Source organism: Chionomys nivalis, chromosome 1 (assembly GCF_950005125.1).
Source record: "Chionomys nivalis chromosome 1, mChiNiv1.1, whole genome shotgun sequence".
Lineage (NCBI taxonomy): Eukaryota > Metazoa > Chordata > Mammalia > Rodentia > Cricetidae > Chionomys > Chionomys nivalis.
Window position 1 is genome coordinate 168,915,346 of NC_080086.1, and position 14,032 is coordinate 168,929,377.

General features: G+C 44.5%; 1 pseudogene; it reads right to left on the reverse strand.

Annotated features, from left to right (window-relative positions):
- Nucleotides 1–10,069: 10,069 nt before the first annotated feature.
- Nucleotides 10,070–10,630, reverse strand: LOC130885845 (PRA1 family protein 3-like; annotated as a pseudogene).
- Between the last annotated feature and the right edge of the window lie 3,402 nt (nucleotides 10,631–14,032).

Below are 14,032 nucleotides of genomic sequence, written 5' to 3' on the forward strand. Positions count from 1 at the left end.
GTGGGAAAATGATTCCGGTAAATGTTAGGCTGGGGTGAGTAGCAGCCACTAGAGGGCAGTGGCGGAGCGTGAATCAGTCAACAGCCTGCAGGGAAGCATTCCTGGAGGAATGGGGGCCTGTGGTGTGGGGCGCTTAGTAAGGACCAGCCCACTAATAATGGATACTCACAGCCTCTGTGTTGAGAGCACCAAGTGCTCAACTGTGCTCAGTATTTGACCAAACAGCGGATGCATGGGTCAAGGTGATTTCAATACAATGACTTTCAGTTCTAAAATGGATTCATTATCTGGAAATTCTTCCTCGGTTCACACGAGCCGTTTCCTAGTGATATTCGGTCCTTAAAGAACCATTAATAGTCTATACTTTTCAAGGTATATAATGTGCAAAATATTTTGTTGTGCATAAATATATTCAACTATTACTTGTTTGGCTCTAATTTTTTAAATAATTTTTTTGAACATCCATTTTATTATTTTGTGTGTATGAGTGCTTTTCCAGAAGTCATGGGGCTGTCATGTGGTTTCTGAGGATTGAACCCTGGTCCTCTGCAAAACCGACAAACGCTCTTAACCACCGAGCCAAGTCTCCAGCCCAAAGACTGATATTTGGTCGGTTTCTCGAGACAGGGTTTCTCTCTGTAGCCCCGTAGCCCCAGCACTCCTAGAACTTGGTCTGTAGACCACGCTGGCTTCAGACTCACAGAGATCCACCTGCTTCTGCCTCCCGAGTGTTGGGGTGAAAGGTAAGAGCCACCATACCTGTCTTGTGGACAATATCTCATATGCTTGGCCTTGGGAGACTTGGAAAGTTATTGCTGGTTTGGGGAGATGGCTCTGTGGGTAAAGTACTTACCCATGCGTGTAAGCCTGAGTTCCAATGCCCAGAGCTCACATGAGAAACCAGACAAGGCTGTTAGGATCTGAGAAATGCACTCTCCAGCATTCCCTTACTGAGGGACGAGAGGCAGAAACAGGAGAATCAGCAAAGTTTGTGTGCCATTTAACATGGCTACAGAAAAGGGACAAGAGAGACTGTGTCTCAAACAAGGTAGAAGCCAGGCACTGACCCCTGAAGTTGGCCTCTTACCTTCACAGGAATGTCATGATGCATGTATGCCTGAACTCACACAACCATATATATATATATATATATATATATATATATATATATATATATATATATATACACACCCATATGTGTATACACACATACACACACACACACACACAAAATGCTATTAACGCTTGCAATGAGTACAAACTTAAGTCAGACAATTAACTTAGTTTCATCACTAAGTTATAATAAAAAATTAAATCGACCTCTGGGTGGAGATATGGCCTTTTCTCCAGTTCATCTAGGAAGGCAGAAATACTTCCCAGGAAGGAGAGCTCATCTTAAGACAGCATATACGTTCTTCCCAGAATTTTGCCCCCTGGAGGAGTCCACATGAGCCTTCACGAGGTTTTGGTGAGTCTGCATTCCACTCCCCCTCCCTCGACCCCCACCCACAGAGTCCTTTTTCTTCTCTTCCGTCTGTTTCTTTTGGATGCTGGCCAGAGCCTGCATGTGCTCCCAGGTACTCCTGCCCCCCCCACCACCACGTGGCTGATCTCCAACATGGTCTTGGTTGTTGTTTCTCTGCTTCCTTTCTTCATACTACTCCTCAGTCTCCGGCATCAGGCAACAGCGATGCCTGTCCTGGGGTTTTTCCTTTAAACTCTAATGAATTGTGCTCAAGCTTCCTTTTGTCTGTCCCTAAACTCTTTTATTAATGAGACCAAGAACCTCAAGAAGAGACCCTGACTATCCTGGTATCACGTGAAGGGCAAGTTGGGATTCCCCCAAATTTCTGGTGGCATACCCATTTAGGAATAGCCTAAAGCAGTGGTTCTCAACCTTCCTAATGCTGCAACCCTCTAAAACAGCTCGTCATGCTGTGGTGAACCCTCAAAACATAAAATTATTTCCCTGCTACTTCATAACTGTAATTTTGCTACTGTTATGAATCATAATGTAAATGTCTGATATGCAGGATATCTGATCTGTGACCCCCAAAGAAGTTCTGACCCACGGGTTGAGAAACATTGCATTAGGGAAAGACACTGTTGTGCTGACGCGTAGTAGGTCACTTTGACACAAGCTAGAGTCATTTTGAAAGAGGGAACCTCAGCTGAGAAAATGTTTCCATAAGACTGGCTGATGGACAAACCCGTGTTGCCTGTGTTGCATTTTCTTATAGTGTTTGAAGAAGAATGGTCCCCATACGCTCATATGTTTGAAGACTTGGTCTCCAGTTGATGGAACTGTTTGGGAAGGACTGTGAGGTATAGCCTTGTTGGAGGAGGTGTTCAAGGCTTTAAAACCCCCTGGCCATCAGTGCATTCTCTATCTCTTGCTTGTAGATCAAGACGTGAGCTCTCCAGAAGGAGAGAGAACACAAGCAAGGAACTCAGGACTGCGAGGGGTGCACCTACACACTGAGACAATGGGGATGTTCTATTGAGAACTCACCATGGCCAGCTGGCCTGGGTCTGAAAAAGCATGGGATAAAACCGGACTCGCTAAACATAGCGGACAATGAGGACTACTGAGAACTCGAGAACAATGGCAGGGGGTTTTTGATCCTACTGCACGTACTGGCTTTGCGGGAGCCTAGGCAGTTTGGATGCTCACCTTACTAGACCTGGATGGAGGTGGGTGGTCCTTGGACTTCCCACAGGGCAAGGAACGCTGACGAGGGAGGGGGCCTTGATTGGGGGAGGGGAAGGGAAATGGGAGGCGGTGGCAGGGAGGAGGCGGAAATCTTAAATAAATAAATAAATAAATTTTAAAAAAAAAAGCAAAGTAAAAACATAAAAAAAAAAGACGTGAGCTCTCATGTGTTTGTGTAACCATGCCTTTGCCATCATGGATTCTAACCATCAGAAACCGTAAGCCCACTTAAATATTCCAATTTATAACTTAACTTGGTTGTGGTGTTTTTTATCACAGAGGTAGAAAAGTAACTAGCGCATTTGCTGGTACCAAGAAATGGGGTATTGCTTTGACAGACCTGACCATGCTGGGTTTTTAAAAAGAGAAATGTGGAATATTTAGGAATTTTTGGACCAGCAAAGTTGTTGAATGTCATAAGTGGGGTAACAGGCCACTCTAATAGGAGCTTGAAAGACAGCTCAAAGACTGAGCTCAGTGTGGACCATGGAGACTGAACTCAGTGTGGACTATGGAGACCCAGCTCAAGAGGCTTCAGAGGGGAAGAATTGGAACAACTAGAATACAGATCATTGTGATATTTTGGTAACCTATGCGACTGCTTTCTACCTTCCTCCTAAGAACTTGCCTGAGGCTAAATTGAAAACTAATGGACTAATTCCTTTGGCAGAGGTTTTGAGACAGCCCGATATTGACTCTGCGGCGTGGTTAGTTGGCCATCGCTTTTATGCAGTTCTGCAATGAAAAAGCATAAATGGAAGCACGATAAATGCAAAATACACAGTTTGAAGAGGAATAGAACACCAGGAAATTTAATTCTGGAGTCAAAGCCCAAGCTGGAAATGATAAGGAGATGAGGGGAGGCCTGATTGGAATTGGAATAAAGGGAGGCGCGCTCTCAGAGCAAGACCCCATCCACATAAGCTCCTGCTTTATGGAAAGAAAGGATTTAAGGAATTTTCTATTCCTAAAAGTTGACTCTGAGAGGCCCAGCTCCATCCCAAATGGGCAGCCAAAGATGACAGTGTGGTTCACATGGCAGTAGCTTTACGGTTATGAAGGTTACATGGGGTAAAGGTGTCATGGAATCTTCCCCCACGGTTAAATAGAGCCACTGAGGCCAAGAGTGTGTTGGGGGGGTGTCTCTGGATGGAGGCCCTGAGAGGCCGTTGTGTGAAGCTATAAACGTGAAGCCTAGAATATGTTGGAGACTCCAAGATGTTTGAGACACCAGAGCTGTGGGATCCCTGCCAAGGAGATCTGCAGACAGGGAGTGGAGGCAGTCCAGGAGAGAGGAGTGTGTTGCAACCAGAGAAGCTGGGAACAAAGAGTCATCTAAGCCCTTCAGCATCAGATATGGAGCTGCAGGATTTCGAAGTTTGCCCTACTAGGTTTTGGTCTTGCATTGATCCAGTATTTGCTCCCTGTGCTCCGATTCCTCCCCTTAGGGAGGAATACACTAGTATATTCTGTGCCATTGCATGCTCAAAGTGTGCAATTTGCTTTTGATCTTCCAGGGGGTTATAATTAAGAGATTTCCTTGAGTCTGAAGAGATTTTGAACTTTGGGTTTTTAAATTGTGTGGAAACGGTGAAAGGCTGTGGGGGCTTTTGAAGCTGAACTGAATGTATTTTGCACTGTGATATGGCCACAAGTCTGTAGGGTTCGGGGAGTGGAATGTGGTAGCTTGAGAACGCCCACCATAGGTTCATAAGCTTGAATAACTGATCCCCACTTGGTGTAACTGTTTGGGAAGGATTAGAAGGTACAGTCTTCTTGCAGAAAGTGTGTCACTAGGGATGGGCACTGAGATTTCAAAACACTCTTACCATTTTCAGTGTGCTCTCTCTCTACCTCCTACTTGTGGATCAAACGTGAACTCTCAGCTCCTGCTCCAGGCACTATCTGCACCTTGCTGTATGCTTTCCTGCCGTGGTGGGCGCTGACCCTCTGGAACCTTAAGCCAAATAAATTCTTCTTTCTATAAGCTGTCTTGGTTGTGGTATCTTATCACAGCAATAGGACAGTACCTATGACAGTGATTGATTGATTTAGGAAAGCCCAGCTCACTGTGGATGGTGCTGCCCCTGGAATGGCACTCCTGAGTATGTTATGGGATCTTTGGGCATAATAAACAGTAAAGAAGCTGTGGAGACAATGTGGAGTTTCCTCAAAATCATTACACACAGAATGACCATATGATACAGGGATCCCTTGACAATTGAAAGCTGAGTCAGGAAGTAATATTTTCTTTCTTTTTTTTTTTTTTTTGTTTGTTTGTTTCGAGACAGGATTTCACTGTAGCTTTGGAGCTTGTCCTAGAACTAGCTCTTATAGACCAGGCTGGCCTCAAACTCAGAGATCCACCTGCCTCTGCCTCCCAAGTGCTGGGATTAAAGGTTGCACCACCACCTTTAATCAGGAAGTGATATTAATATCTCCATATCCATGTTCCAAACATGAATCGTAACTGCCAAATAGTAGATGCAACTCAGTTTTCTATCAGTGGATTGCATTAGTCCCTTGCCTGTTGCTAGAACAAAATATCTCTGGTCTGAATAACTTGTAAATAAAATAAATGTATTTGGCTGGAGGATCCAAGAAGCACAGTTCCAACATCCCCTTGAAGCCCCTTCAGTGTGTGACTGCATGAAGAAAAACATAAAAGAAACCGGTAGACTCTAAATGGACCAAGCACATCAGGTGACTTGCTTTCTGACAGCTGCTTTGTCCCATGTGACTTCTCAAAAGAATAAGAACATGACCTTAGAGAAAAGCACTACTCCCCCTTTAAGATGTAAACACCTCTGAACGGGTCAATCACTTCCAGGCATCACCACACCAGGGACAAAACTCCCAGCACTGATCCTTTGGGAGCAAACCCAAGCCATGGCAAAGGATGAATGGATAAGTATACATTTATGTATCGAAAACAGATGCATAATATTACTCAGGGGGATAGGAATTCTGGTTCATCCTACAACATGAATGGACTTCCGAGGACATTGTGGTGAGACACTAGAAGGCGATCCCATTTATATGAGATACTTAAGAGTAACCAAGCTCACAGAAGTCAAAAGTTAAATAGAGGTTGCCAGGATGTAGGAGGATAAAACCCCTGCTTTGGGACCTGACTAAGAAGCTTTCCCTCCCTCCCTCCCTCCCTCCCTCCCTCCCTCCCTCCCTCCCTCCCTCCCTCCCTTCCTTTCTTCCCTCCCTTTTTTTGTTTTAAGACAAAGTTTCTGTGTGGCACTGGCTAGCCTGGCCAAACTGGCCTTAAACTCACGGAGATCCACCCATCTCTGTCTCTGAGGAATGGCATTAAAGGCGTGTTCCATACACCTGCAAGGAAACACCCTTCTTCGCCAAAACTTTGTTCCTTATCTGTAGTAATTTGAAAAGGAAACTCCACAGGTGACTGATGCCTTTGAAGAACTGAAAGTGATGAGTCACCAGGACACCAGGACACCAGGGCATTGCTTGAATGTGGCTTTTGAAGCACATAACGAGATAAATTCAACTTTTAAAAATAAAACCTGAGCGATATTTATAGTGTGCCTCTCCTGTGCACAGCTCCAAGTACCCCAAGATTTATGTGAGGTAGAGATGAGGAAAGCATCCTCATATGATAGATATGGAAAGCATGTTCTAAAAAAAAATCCAAATGACAGCTCTCTGTAGGGTTGTCAACTTGAGGCTTATCAAGCAACATCCCGCAAGAGTCATCTTACTTAATTCTTTGTCAACAACTTGGTTAAGTGGATTTTATAAATGATTCAAATATGTCTGAGTGGCTGGAGTGGGAAGTGGAAATGTTTTTTAAAAACAGCCTTGACGCTTCTCCCTGCTGGCGTCACTGGGACAAAGATAATGAATACTCTGGCAGTGCTGGGCCTTTTCCTCACTCTGTGTGTGTGTATCTGTGTGTGTGTGTGTCGTGTGTGTCTGTGTGTGTGCCTCCGTGTGTGTCGTGCGTGTCTGTGTGTGTGCCTCTGTGTGTGTGTCTCTGTGTGTGTGTCGTGTGTGTCTGTGTGTGTGCCTGTGTGTCTCTATGTGTGTGTCTCTGTATTTGTGTCGTGTGTGTCTGTGTGTGTGCACGCACGCGCACGTCTCTATGTGTGTATGTGTGGGTGGGTGTGCGTGCATGAGGTGGAGTACAAATCTATTGAGCTTGGTTGCTATCAAAGAAGTTGCTATTCTTCCAAAGATGTTAGAATTTTAAATTCAAGGGAAAGATAAGAAAAAAAGAAGAAAAGTAAACATATGCCAGAGTCCATCACTACTGGAAAAAATGAATAAATTTTGCTATGACATACAAGGAAATGTTGTACAGAAATAAAGGATCATACTACTAACTATGTACTTATAAACCTATAGTACACGCAACTCAGTGTGTAAATACACATATATAGTTAAAACTTTCCATCTGGGTTGACAATGTTCCTTCCAAAGTCATAGACCATCTAACAAAAACCTCAACAGTGCTGGGCAGTGGTAATACACACCATTAATCCCAGCACTCAGGAGGCAGAGACAGGTGGATCTCTTAAGTTTGAGGCCAACCTGGTTTACAGAGTGAACTCCAGGGCTACACAGAGAAACCCTTTTTCAAAAAATAAAAACAAAAACAAATGATAAGCAACAGTCATGAGAAGCCATCTTTTGAATTGTTGGTCAGGGTTGTCCAAGAGATTCTCAAAACATATACTATTGCTGTGCTCTTGGTTACTCCCTAGAAGTATACATAAATCTCTTTTGTTGAAGAAGACACCATGCACTTCAGACACAAGGCCAAGAGCTGAAACTGACCTGAAAGCCCCCTCCCTGAGGAATAGCTTTCATAACACCAAAAGGTGCTAGGCAAGCTCCCCAGGGAGAGAAACAAACGACAATTCTACCCAACTATGATACCTATGAGCCACAAAAACAACCGGTGTGGCACCATAACCCTAAGGGTGGGGTAGCTATGTACATGTCTTGGTGGTAGCCAGCAGCCTGACTGGTTGGTTAAATGGACTTTAACACCCTCTACTGGTACTGGAAACCTTGTCAACTACCCAGTCCTAGTGCAGTCATGGATCTTGGAGAACCTACAACTGTTACTTTACTGTTGTGGGATAATCTTTTTATGCACTGAAGATGTGTCTCTGCCAAGGCACCTTCTGATTGGTTTAATAAAGAGTTGAACAGCTAATAGCTAGGCAGGAGAGGAATGGTGGGACTTCCGGGGAGAGATGGGAACTTTGGGAAGAAGAAAGGCAGGATTTGCCAGCCAGACACATAGAAAATGGGAGGTGCGGTGCTGAGCAGAGGTAATGAGCCACAGGGCAGGATGTAGATTAATATAAACCAATTAATTTCAGTTATAAGAGCTAGGTGGGAACAAGCCCAAGCTAAGGCCATGTATTCATAATTCATAAGAAGTCTCTGTCATTATTTGGGAGCTGACAATCCAAAGAAAGTCTGACTTCACTTTACTAAACCAGAATAACGCCCAAGTACATTCTAAATATCTGTCCTTACACCCACAGATGATGTAGTCTTCACCCTCATCAAAGAAATTTCTCTTTTTGCAAATGACAGACACTATTACACAAAACCCCAACCAATCAAAATGTAGAGTTGTAGAGACTAGCCCCAGAGGATACATTTACAAAATACTCCCATACCTTAGGCTCAGGGGACATTCAGGAAGAGGGGGCAGAAAGAGAGTTAAAACCAGAGGATCAAGGAGTTTGCTGTGAGATTGTGTCTCCTAGGAATGTCAGATGCTACATTTATTTTTTTTATTTTATTATTATTATTTTTTTTTTTTTTTTGGTTTTTTGAGACAGGGTTTCTCTGTGGCTTTGGAGCCTGTCCTGGAACTAGCTCTTGTAGACCAGGCTGGTCTCGAACTCACAGAGATCCACCTGCCTCTGCCTCCCGAGTGCTGGGATTAAAGGCGTGTGCCACCACCGCCCGGCTAGATGCTACATTTATTTAAAAAAAAAAAAAATCACCAACTGACTTCCTAAACAAGAGCCACTCATCCACATACTGCTTCTCACCTTTGTCCGCTGCATCCTCTGACTGTAACATTCCTCAGTGGATATCCTACTGTCCTAGCATCTCCATCATCTGTAGTCCTCATCCCTCCAACATCATGTAATGACCTCTCAGACCCTCCTTGCAGGACATATGATCCTCACAATCCTTGCCCTGCCTCAGTGACCTTCTGGAACCTGGGTGGAAGCCTGCATGATTCCCTTCGCTCTTGCATCTTTTGTACTTCCAAATGTGTACCACGTAGAGTGATGACGCTGTCAGCTCAAGATGTAGTGGGCCCCTCTTAGGTCACAGCTGTCGTGGCCACTGTACATTTAGTGGCTGAATCTGAGAAAACGCTTTCCCGGATAGCTGATTTTGAGTAGAAAATTCCTTCTGTAGCATTTTCCCTTCTGGTCCTCTCACTTCAACTGGATTGGTATTTTCATAAGTTGCCGCCTCCAATGGGTAAGGTCTTACCCTCAGGGCATATTTCTCTTGTCAGAGTGGAGAGCTTCTTCTTCTTCTTCTTCTTCTTCTTCTTCTTCTTCTTCTTCTTCTTCTTCTTCTTCTTCTTCTTCTTCTTCTTCTTTTTTTTTTGATTTTACTTATTTATTTTTTTAACAAGTCAAGAATAATGAAAGTCACAGAGCTGTAACTACCCCCCACCCCCACCCCAAGAGGATGACATTTAGTTTGAAAGAAATACCTTCCGGTGAAAGCATATTACTACCCTTTAAAAAAGTTTACAAAAATTTAACAAAACATTGTCCTAAACAGCTAACTTCATATTCGCAAACAAAATATAAACAACTGGTTGATCCAGTTTCCACTGCACATCAAACAGGCGCCAGAGGGATAGAGATCATCTCCGATTCTAAAACAAGAAAGATAATACTGCTACCCTAACATACCTAACACATCATAGCCGTCGGGGATTTTGGAGGGGATGTCAGAAACAGACGGACACACGGCATCTTCTACTGTGACTGACTTTCACTTATTCAGTATTGTCTCCAGATGCTACAGTGGCTGTTCCCCTACAATAGAAAAGTACTGTTGCTGTCCAACCGGCAATTATCTTTCAAAAACACACTGGAAGCTTCAGACATAATGGGACAGTGGGTCTGTATTTTTGTGGTTTCTGAGGCCTTTCCTTGGGTCATAGTGGAGATCTTAACACGTGGGCATGTGCATGCATGATGCTGGAGAGAGTTGGATGGTAAGACGTGCACCTTCTGTTTCAAAACCACAGACAGAAAATGGGTCTGAGCAAGGGAAAAGTGCAACTGGATTCCTGCTGCCAGCCCTGTCACCAGGTTGGAGGGTTTACTCCCGAGCTGTGCTGATGTAGTCAGCGAATTTGGTGATGCTCTCTTCCTGCTGTTCCAAGGCATCCAGGATAATGCCCATTGACATTTTCTTCAAACCAATTCCCTCCATTTTATTTTCCAGCTTGTTCTTGAGGTTTCGAAGTCTCAGGGATGCGTGGATGAACAACAACAACAATGGAAAAGTGATGCCAAACACAAAGACCATGACACCGCCAAACATGGATATGAGGAAGTAGCTGGCCAACATGACCACCATCACAAAAGTTGTGGGGTACTGCTTCTTCATTAGGCGGAGGATGTCTTTATTGTGTGCTGCCCACACGAACCCTGTGAATACCAGCACCACAATGATTCCTCCAAGGATCATGTTGAAGGGGCTCAGAAACCCCACGACCGAAATCATCATGGCAGCCACCACAGGTAGTTGGTCTGGTAATAAAGCAGATTGCTCACTACACGGTTGTTCCATTTGGAAATGTCCCTGAAGTCCGGCCAGGCAAAGCGATCAGAGCCCGGGAAGAAATCGTCCCAGGCGCGGGACGAGAGCCACGTCCATGTTCCTCTTTTTCCAGTGCTTCGCCTCCAGAATCTCTGGAGAGCTTCTTATTTGGTTACTATCTTTATCAATTATAGCTATTTCCATATACACATTGTCTGTATGCTATAACTCACTCATGAATTCTTTGGAAGATTTCACACTTTTATGTCTTTCATTAAGACAGCAAGCTCCCATAAGAGTAGTGATAAGGAACTAAGAAACAGCCTAAATGCTATTCTGTTTTGAAATTTCACACACTCACACACACACACACACAGAGAGAGAGAGAGAGAGAGAGAGAGAGAGAGAGAGAGAGAGAGAGAGACAGAGAGACAGAGAGATAGAAAGACAGAGAGAGAGAAAGAGAGAGAGAGTTGGTCTACCATTTTTTAAACTCAGCCACCATCAAAGTCTCAGGACATGGGTAGAAGGCAATCAGATTCCTTACCAGAATGAACTCTAACCAAGTTCCTAATACCATCCTTACTCCTTTCTGAATCCCCACAAGCTGGGCCTCTGCTCCAAGTCCTTTCTTCATTTTTGTCTTCTAAGTACCCATCAGCATCAACATGGCCGATTGATCTCTGTTTATAGTGTTCTGGGGTTCTCTAGCCTGTATCTCCTAATTCTCCCACATTACTCTCACGAAGCAGTTCCAAAGGGGTGAGACCCTCGTGGTCAATCATCGCATCAATGGCTTGTTCCTTTGGACCGATTCTCTGTATCGTTACTGTTCTTGTTACTACGACAAAACACTTGACAAACGCAGCTAAAGAAGGAGGGGCTTCTTTCGGCTCATGATTTTGAAAACATGTTGTTTTATGTGTATTGATATGTTACCTGCATGTTCTGTCTGTGCATCACATACACGCCTGGTGCCCTTGGCCAGAAGAGGGCATCACGCTCCCCGAGAAGGAGTCACAGAGGATTGCAAGCCGCCTTGTAGGCACTGGAAACCAAATCTGGAGCTTCTGAAAAGTGGCCAGTTCTCTTAACCAAGGAGCCATCTCTCCAGGCTCCTTGGCTCACAGTGTAAAAGAGGATGCGGCTTCTATAGCAGAAAGAGCAAGGGGACAGGAGCAAGACGCGACTGACCACACTGCTGTCCACAGTGAGGAAGTGGAGAGTGGGAAGGAAGCTGAGCCAGGCTCTAAAACCGCAATGCCCTCCTTCCTGCAGAGACCCTCTTCCTCCAGCGAGGCTCCGGCTCCTCTAGCTTCTGCATCAAACGGCACTGCTAGGTGGGGATCAAGTGTCCAAAGGACGAGCTTATTGGGGACATCTCACACTTAGATCGTGACAGTGATGTGCAGAGAAGGGAGCCCCCAGTGGAGTGCAGTCTGAAACGTCATACACAGGGAGGCGCCGTCTGAGTGATGCACCTCACCCCAGTGGCATAAGGCTAGGGCTTCATTCCACTGCCCTTCCTTGCCAAGAAGACTAGGAGGTGACCAGAGAACAGATTTCCAGGCAGAACAGAGCAGCATGTGTCCACACACCGGTTTTGAAAGTCACTGAGACCTCAGAGAACGGAATGTTTACTCTGGGTGAAGTCCCAGTAGCACCAAGGAGAATTAACAGATGAAACCAGAGAAGCCGTCTGAGGTTGGACTGTGGCATGTCAGTATGCCAGCTACCGAGTGTAGACTTTCTATTATATTAGGAGTGCCGCGAAACATTATATGGCTAGTCTTTAAAGATGTTGAAAGACATTAGTTCCCTCCCATAGTGAACCTGGTCACTTGTTTGGAACCTGTTGGTTGTATGGATGGAATTCTAAAATATTTAAAAACCATTTTAAAGTAGACTAAGTATATACATTACTCTCTAAAGATTTAGCATTAAAATGAGGAAAAGGAAAAGTGGGGTTTCTCCTTCTTCTTCTTCTTCTTCTTCTTCTTCTTCTTCTTCTTCTTCTTCTTCTTCTTCTTCTTCTTCTTCTTCTTCTTCTTTCTTCCTCCTCCTCCTCCTCCTCCTCCTCCTCCTTCTTCTTCTTTTTTGCTTAGGTTTTTTTTTGTTTGTTTCTGTTTGTTTGTTTGGCTACTTGGATTTTTAGAAGGAATGCAAGCTAACTTACAGAATGTTTTGTTGGCTTGACGTCCCTAAACTAATCAGGGGAAGAAGAATAGAGCAGTCTCAGAGTGAGCTAATGAATAGGCTTCTGCTCTTCCAAGTGCAGCCCAAAGACTAGGAGATCTGGCGTTATCTAGAAGTTTGTTTGAAACGCATAAGCTGAGAGGCCAGGCAGGTACTCAGAACCCCAGGTTAGCCTCACAGACCCCACAAGACTTCCTCAGAGCCTGCCCAGCTTACCCCAGGGCTCCCCTCCCATAGTCATCAAATCCCAGCCCACAACTCTGGTGGAAGCCCTCTGCTTTACCAGAGGATACTCTGGTTCCCACAACCCCAGAGGTCTCTCAGGCCATCAGAACTCCAGCAGAGGCACTGGCGTGGACCAGAGGACTTGCTGCCCACCAGAACTGCAGGCCAGTCAGGCCAGAAGACCAGAGAGGAGACAGAAACCAACAGAAAAAAAACACCCATGTGTCACAGATAAACTCAGAAATTGGCACCTGAACCTATAATTATCCCAAACACAGATGCCTAGAGGCCAGTGTAAGAACATTCAACAGCAGCCGGGGCAATATGTCACCACCAGAGAGCCCAGCTATCCTGTTTCAGCAAGCCCTAAATATCCCAACACAGCTGAAGCACAAGAAAACGACCTTAAAATCAACTTTATGAAGATGTTAGAGGTACTTAAAGAAGAAATTAATAAATTCCTTCAAGAAAGCCAAGAACACAAATAGGTAAATAAATGAATAAAGGAAATTAATAAAACTGTTCAATACTTAAAATGGAAATAGAAGCAATAAAGAAAATACAAACAGTGAATCCAGTAGATGGAAAATCGAGGTAATAGTGAAAGACCTGGATAAATCCAGACCCCCCTAGCAGGAAAAAATAGAGCCAAAAATCTAAACAGGGAGACAAGAATCAGAAATCTAGGATTAGCCAGTTCAGTGACTCTGTTTCAGGAACTAGCTGAAGATAAAGTTAGATTGTAATCTTGAGAATAATCTTGAGAAACAGGGAGTTGCCCCCATGTGATCATCACTGGTATTTTCAGAATTTTCTATGACACCCTCCCTACCCCCTTCGGATTTCTGGGCTTAAAACCCCTTCTCCCAGTTTCTCAGGGGAGGGTTATGAGTTTCGGCCCCAGTGCACTGGTTACTGTCCTGTCAATAAACCTCATGTGATTGCAGCAAGGACGGTCTCTCGTGAGTTACTGAGGTGGTCGTGTTATCCCAAGACTTGAGTGAGAGTCTCCCCAAACCGGGGGTCTTTCAATAGAACAGGAACTACAGACACCAACAGAATATAAGAGATGGAAAAGAGAATCTCGGGCATAGAAGA